This window comes from Micromys minutus, assembly GCF_963924665.1.
Source record: "Micromys minutus genome assembly, contig: SCAFFOLD_508, whole genome shotgun sequence".
In the NCBI taxonomy this organism is placed as follows: Eukaryota; Metazoa; Chordata; class Mammalia; order Rodentia; family Muridae; genus Micromys; species Micromys minutus.
In genome coordinates, this window is record NW_027667199.1 from 17,014 (window position 1) to 25,093 (window position 8,080).

The 8,080-nt window shown below is 42.1% G+C and overlaps 1 pseudogene across 1 annotated transcript; it reads left to right on the forward strand.

Moving 5' to 3' along the window:
• The first annotated feature begins 306 nt into the window (after positions 1-306).
• On the forward strand, positions 307-5,806 carry LOC308416192 (caspase activity and apoptosis inhibitor 1-like; annotated as a pseudogene). Its single transcript has 3 exons — positions 307-345; positions 4,902-5,472; positions 5,560-5,806. The product of its transcript is annotated as a caspase activity and apoptosis inhibitor 1-like (transcript).
• The last annotated feature ends 2,274 nt before the right edge of the window (positions 5,807-8,080 follow it).

Genomic DNA, 8,080 nt, shown 5'->3' on the forward strand with positions numbered 1-8,080 from the left:
GCTCTGCCTCTCTCGTGGTGTCACATGGCCTGATGAGTTTCAACCAATCAGGGGGCTCCACGTCCAAGGCAAGGACTGACTCCTATATAAGGGGACGGGCTAGATAGTTCGGGGTCTTCGTCTTCACGTGTTGCAAATTTATGCTCTGCCTCTCGAGATGCATTAAAGCTTTACAGCAGAAGAATCCTACTTTGTGTGCCATGTCATTCTTGCTGGCGAGAAGGTTGCACGATACATCTGGTGCCTGAACCTGGGAACTCAGACCACTCCATTGTCAGCACCAGCGAAGACCCCCTGTCTCCGGGCATGGAGGATCCAGAACTGCAGGGAGATAAGTTCGGCAAGGTATGTCTTACCCTGAATCTTTCTTTAATTTTGGTTTAAATCTTCCACGGCTGTGGTAAGGGTCCATAGAGGCTCTGGTCTTTGTCAGTGCAGTTTTTATTCTCTTCCTCTTAATTTCCTATTGTGTCCATTGAGGCTGGTGTTAGTTTTGTGCTTACTCGCCTTTCAGTTTCACTTTGTGCCACAATGTAAATAAGCCTCGGGCATTTCATTGCTGTGATGAGCTCTTCACACTTGACTGTTAGAGCCCTGCAGTCAATTCTTAAACAGAGAGATCTAGAATTGCCCACCGGAGTCTTACAGCATTTCGTAAAAGAGGTAGAGCTTGCTGCCTTTTGGTTTGTGGTCTCTGGGTCTCTCTCACCAGCCTCATGAAAAAAATTGGGTAGAGATTTAGGCCTTGCGCAGACTGCCAGAGACTAATGCAGGTCTCGCGGCAGCCATTTTGCAGTCCCAGAGGGGCCCTCCATGAGCCCCTGATAGATGGATCTGTTTTAGATGTGGAAAATCTGGACACTTGAAAAAAGATCATCGATGGTCACTAGAGATCCTCCGCCCCTTTGCACAAGATGTGGCAAGGGGTACCATAAAGCTGAACATTGCCGCTCCGTCAGAGACCTCAAAGGATGGCTCCTCCATCCACTAGAGAGCCAGACCGCCCAGACCAATTGGATGCCAAAAAACAGGCCAACAAGAATGGACCTGTGTGCCTCCTCCTCACTCATATTAATTAATGCCTCAGATGGGCGTTTAGCCCATCCCTGTAGGAGCGGTCACCTTGCCTCCAGGAACCCTAGGACTGATCATTGGACGAGGATCCCTTACAGCACAAGGACTGATAGTCCACCCAGGCATAGTAGACAATGACCACTCCTCTGAAATACAGGTACTCTGCTCTAGCCCAACGGGCATATTCTCTGTAACTCAGGGTGACAGGATTGCACAGTTATTGCTCCTCCCTGATAACTCTGATAAAAAGACTAAGGAAAAAGCAGAAAAACAGATGGGTTCCTCTGGGACCCACTTAGCCTATTTAGCAGTATCTTTGAATACCAGGCCAAGGCTTAAGTTGTGGGTTAATGAGAAGAAATTTGAGGGCATCCTCAATACAGGGGCCGATAAAAGTATTATATCCACTCATTGGTGGCCCAAACACTGGCCTGTTGTAGAGTCATCACACTCCTTACAAGGATTGGGTTATAAGTCCTGCCCTACCATCAGTGCAGCCTCACTCACCTGGAAAGCCCCTGAAAGCCAATGTGGGCGATTTGTCCCCTATGTACTCCCTCTTCCAGTTAACTTATGGGGGAGAGATATAATGCAACAAATGGGGCTAATTCTGTCTAATAAATATTATGCACAGGCTTATGATATTATGGATAAGATGGGATATAAAGAGGGAAAAGGCTTGGGACGTTATGAACAAGGATCCCTAGAGCCTGTTTCGCCTAACCCCAACAAAGAAAGGCAGGGTCTGGGTTTTTCCTAAGCGCCATTGAGGCAGTATGGCCCATACCATGGAAAATGGAAGATCAAGTATGGGTTCTTCAATTACCTCCGATTAAACCAGATACACTGAAACTATTAGATGAGAAAGTAGGGAAAACCTTAGAACACATAGGCACAGGAGAAAATTTCCTGAACAAAACATGAATGGCTCAAGCTCTAAGGTCAAAGATTAACAAATGGGACTTAATGAGATTGCAAAGTTACTGTAAGGTTAAAGACATGTTTTTTTGTCAAGAAAACAAAACGGCAACCGACAGAATGGGAAAAGATCTTTACCAACACCACATCAGATAGAGGCCTAATATCCAAGGTGTACAAGGAACTCAAAAAGCTAGACACCAGAGAATCAAATAACCCTATTAAAAAATGGGGTACAGACCTAAACAAATCATTTTCAGTTGAGGAACACCGAATGGCCGAGAAACATCTGAGGAAGTGCTCAACATCCTTAGCCATCAGGGAAATGCAAATCAAAACAACCCTAAGATTCCACCTCACACCAGTCAGATTGGCCAAGATCAAAAACTCAGATGACAGCAGATGCTGGCGAGGCTGCGGAGAAATAGGAACACTTCTTCACTGTTGGTGGGGTTGCAAGCTAATACAACCACTCTGGAAATCTGTCTGGCGATACCTCAGAAAATTGGATATAGTACTACCTGAAGACCCAGCTATTCCACTTCTGGGCATATACCCCAGAGACACTTTAATACACAACAAAGATATATGCACCACAATGTTCATAGCGGCTCTATTTATAATAGCCAGAAGCTGGAAGGAACCCAGATGTCCTTCAGAAGATGAATGGATACAAAAATTGTGGTACATATACACAATGGAATACTACTCAGCCACCAGAAACAATGACTTAACCAAATTCTTAAGAAAATGGCTGCATCTAGAGAAGATCATCCTGAGTGAGATAACCCAGTCACAAAAGAACAGACATAATATGCAGTCACTGATAGTGGGATGCTAACCCCAGAGGCTTGCTCTCCCCCAGAAACAACTCACAGAGTGTATGAAGTCCAAGAAATAAAGAAAACAAAAACTATACATATATTCACAAAACAAGAAGACTTTGACTATTTCCATGTTGCGTTTTGTTTTGCATGTACTTTACGCTTATTGTAACTAGTACGTTTTCAATGCATACTGTCAAGCCCTTGAAAAAAATCAAGTACTGACTAAAAATCATATTCACATGGTTTTATGTAAAATTTATTTTAATGTCTGAAAAAACAGTACTGACAATAATGTATAATTTTAAGCAAAAAAAAAATATTGTTTCTTTTTCATACCTTTACATTCTCAAGATAGGCCCAGGTTTGACTTTACCCTTCCTTCTATTAATCATGCAGAACCTGACAAGAGGTTCCAATGGAAGGTCCTGCCTCAGGGCATGGCTAATAGCCTGACTATGCTGCAATATGTACATGTATCCATTGACAACTGTTTGGGTGTAATTGCAGCCACTCCCTTATCTGGAGAGAAGGCCTCGCACGCCATCCAACATTGCCTAGAGGCCTGGAGTGCCTGGGATAAACCAAAGTTCTTAAAAACAGATAATGGTCCGGCTTATACCTCACAAAAATTCCAACAATTTTGTAGCCACATGGCCATGACACATCTCACAGGTTTGCCTTACAACCCACAAGGGCAAGGCATTGTGGAACGTGCTCACCATACCCTCAAATCCTATTTAATAAAACAAAAAGGGGGAATTATGCAAGCTCTACCCCCTGTGCCTAGAACTGCAACTTCCATGGCACTATTCACCTTAAATTTTTTAAATCTTGATGACCACGGCCATACGGCGGCTGAAAGGCATTGCCTACTCATGGACAAACCAAGAGAGATGGTGAAATGAAAAGATGTCAAAACTAATAAATGGAAAGGACCGGATCTTGTATTGATCAGATCCAGGGGAGATGTTTGTGTTTTCCCTCAGGATGAAAATAATCCCTTCTGGGTCCCCGAGAGGCTCACTTGAAAAATGGTGGAGACTCCTGATGACAGCCCTGCTCCTGATGCTTTGGAACCAGAGAGTCAGAGGAGAGGCGAGATGGGCGATTCTGTCGGCATTCCCGAAACCAATTCCAGTGAAACATGATGCTACAGTCTTCCCTAAGTTTTTCACCACTGATACCAACTTGAGTGGGGGTGGGACCCTTTGGAGCAATCCTTTGCTGTGGACTTGTGTTGCTTCTCTGGCTGGTTTGTAAGCTCAAGGCCCAAACAAAAAGAGAGACAAGGTGGTTATTGCTCTGGAACATGGAGCATCAGCTGATATCTGGTTGTCTATACTTAAGCAGTAGGTCGCCGGCCAGACAGCCCTTGTCTCCTAGAACTTTGGTTCATTGCACAGGATTAGAATGTCTGGTTTGAGCAGCCCATGAGGGATGCTGAGCTAAGCATCGAACTGAGATCCCCTCGCCGCGGGGTATCTCTGGGAGATATGTCAATTTGCATGAGGCTTGCCTGCCCCAGTGTCCCTCCCTCAGAAAAATGGCAGAGTGACAGGTCAGGAGTACTACGGGCTACAAAAAGCCTAGCGGTTACTTCTGTACATGGTCTTTATACACCTTAATGAGGATTTGACTTCTATCTCCACCCCCTAATATGGGTGTCCTACTTTGCTTAAAGAATAAAAGAAAGGGGGAGATTTGGGGCGCAGCCTGCACATTCTCCATTACAAGATGGCGCTGACATCCGGCTGGAGTTAGCAGTAAACAAGTGATGTGCGCACGCACGTGCTGGATAACTTTCCACTCCTTGAGCTCTGCCTCTCCCGTGGCGTCATATGGCCTGATGAGTTTCAACCAATCAGGGGGCTCCACGTCCAAGGGGAGGACTGATTCCTATATAAGGGGATGGGCTAGATAGTTAGGGGTGTTCGTCTTCACGTGTTGCAAGCTTATGCTCTGCCTCTTGAGATGCATTAAAGCTTTACCACAGAAGAATCCTATTTCGTGTGCCGCGTCATTCTTGCTGGCGAGATGGTTGCATGAAACAGTAGGTTGTGCGAAAGCAAGTGCTGAGAGCAGAGGAGCATCTCAGGCTCCCTGCAGCAGGAAACCAAGAATATTTTACCAAGTCTGGAAAAATAATTACTCTTGACAAAGCACAGTGATCTTGAAGAAGGTGGGTGGGTATTCTGAATGTCTTATTGAAACCTATTAGATTCTATGTATGAGACAAGAGAAATACTGCGTCAGTCCTTCTGTATGATAGGAGAAAAGAAGCCACAGATGATGCTCCCTGATGTGCTGAAGAACTGTTCAGTAGAATAAATTAATAAACTATGCCAGGAACAATTAGAGCTCCTGTCTTAAAAAACAAAAACAACAACAACAACAAAAACCTTGATGATTCTTGAGGGTAACAATGGTTTGGACTAATATGGAAGAGGAAGCAGATGAAGGCTGTAAGGTGGCACCTGATTTGGTCAATCAGCAAGATCCCTTCATCCCTGAGAGAGAACAACCAGAAGGTTTGGAATGAAAACAAGGGAAAGGTGAAGTCAGTGAAGTACTCAGTATTAATGCAGATGCTTATGACAGTGATATGGAAGACCCAAGCAATGAAGAAGCTGCTGCTGCTGTCAACATGGCCCCTGTTGCTGCTGCTGCTGCTGCTGCTGCTGCTGCTGCTGCTGCTGCTGCTGCTGCTGCTGCTGCTGCTGCTGCTGCTGCTGTTTCAGAGGTCCCAGGAAATACAGTCCAGAGTGAAGTTGGTCAGATAGATGACCTGGAGAGAGATATTGAAACAGTTTGGATGAGATTTTGGGACTGGCAGAGTCTAGCCCAAAGGAACCCAAGCGGCCACCCTGACTGTTCCTCCAGCAGATGTTCAGCCTTCTGCGCAGTAACTGGAGCTTCTAGAACTTGAAATAAGGGCAAGAGCAAGTAAGGCTCTGATGAAAGCTGGTGACATAGAAAAGCCAGTCTAGTTTTCTGACTTGGATATTATGTGTGTTTGAATGAAGCTATGTCATATAATTGTGTATCTAATGTTTATTTAGGTCTCATGTGATATTTCTCTTGTAAAACTTGTTAGGTAAACTCATCTTAGGCTGAAAGTATATATATTTTTTACTTTTATATTATAGATTTTAGGCGAGTATCTAAATTCATGACAAATATGGTTAGATACCTTGGATATTTCTTTAAGTCAATGTCTATAAATTGATATCTTAAAAGCCAACAGGAAGGAAACAGAAAAATTTTTCCTTTGTTTTTAAACATTTGGGCAAAAAACACAAAAGCTTTAAGAAAGATTGACCAAGCATCTTTCTATTAAGGTTACCTAAATTTTTCAACAGAATATTAGATTTCTCTTCCTGGATTTCTTAGCAATTTAAGAACTTTATTTACTTTTGTGTACTTTTAACATAATTACTGTTGGACGATGTCTTTTTGTGAGTGTGAGTTTCCTAGCTAAAATTAACTAACTGTTTTTATAAGGCTCAGAGATCAAACTTGCTTTAAAACTTCTTTAATAAAAAAATCAACTTAAGGCTATTTTTTAACAATGTAAAGTTAATTTTTGCATGTTGAAATCCAGAAACAAGCCATTCTGATATATGTTTGGTCTTTTGTTCACATTTTCCCTCAATAAAATAAAATAAAACAAATTGCGATACACATTCCAAGCTATGAGTAAAGGAACAATATGATACAGGGTTTCATTTCATGTCATTGTTAGAAGAACTGGTGTATAGTTCCATAAATCAAGATAATAAATGGCTGAGATTCTGGATATGAAGACTTGATACTTTTCCTGAAGCAAAATTGACTTTTAGAACCTTTGATAAGTTGATGTTATAATTAAGCTAAGTTTGTATAATTTTTAATAAACAAATTATCACCTTTAAAAGATGGGGTACATATATAAACAAAGAATTCTCTATTAAGAAATCTCAAATGGCAGAGAAGCATCTAAAGAAATGTTCAAACATCAAACTGTATAGGTGGACTCCAGTTAAAGAGCTAGAGAAAGGACTAAAAGAGTTGAAAGATTTGCAACCTCATGGGAAGAACAACATCATCAACCAGCCAAGGCACTGAGGTAGAAAGGATGACTTGAAGAGGGAGTACCTTCCTGAAAGCAAGTTGAGAAGGAAGAAGAGGGAGGGGAGGGGTATAACATTTGAAATGTAAATACAGAGAATATACAAACAATTGGGGGAAAAAAGAGAAAAGAAATGTTCAGCATCCTTAGTCTTCAGGGAAATGCAAATCAAAACAACCCTGAGATTCTACCTCACACTAATCAGAATCCTTAGGATCAAACACCAAGGTGACAACAGATGCTGGTGAGGATGTGGAGAAAGAGGAATACTTCTCCATTGCTGGTGAGATTGCAAACTGGTACAACTACTCTGGAAATCAGTCTGGGAGATTCTTAGAAAATTTGAAATTGGTCTAACTGAAGAACCAGCTATAACCCCCATCCTGGGCATATACCTAAAAGATGGTCATCTTCTCCACTATGTTCATAGTAGCTTTACTTGAATAGTAAGAATAGCCAGAAGCTAGAAATAATCCAGAGGTTCATCAATAGAAAAACAGGTACAAAAAATGCAGTAAATATACACAATGGAGTACTACTCTGCTATTAAAACCAATGGCTTCATGTATTTTGCAGGCGAATAGGTAGAACGAAAAATTACCATCCTGAATAAGGTAACCCAGACCCAAAAGGACACACATGGCATGTACTCACCAATAAGTGGATATTAGCCCAAAACCTCAGAATACCCACAATATAACTCACAGCCCATATGAAATTTAACAAGAAGGAAGACCAAAGTGTGGATGCTACAATCCTACTTGGAAGGTGAAACAAAATAATCACAGGAGGTAGAGGGAGAGAGGGACATGAAAGGAAGAGGTGGGGAGGGAAAGGGGGGCAGAATCAGGTATCAGGCGGGACAGGAAATGAAAGGAAATTAAATTCAAGGCCTGATAATCTCAAGGCCTGATAATCTTATTGCTGGATTTTGTTGTTCTCTTCATAGTATATTTCAGTCCTTAATAATTAAGACCTTCCACTATCTGGCAGTCTCTGCAATGCTGATTTCACTCTTTTTTGAAGAAATAATGATTCTTATTGCCTGAATATGGTTTGTCTAGGCTATCTCTTATATAAAGAGATAGAATGTGGGAGTGACCAGACAGAGAGAAGTATCTTGTCAGTTGTTAGCTAGGAAATTTAGGGCTTA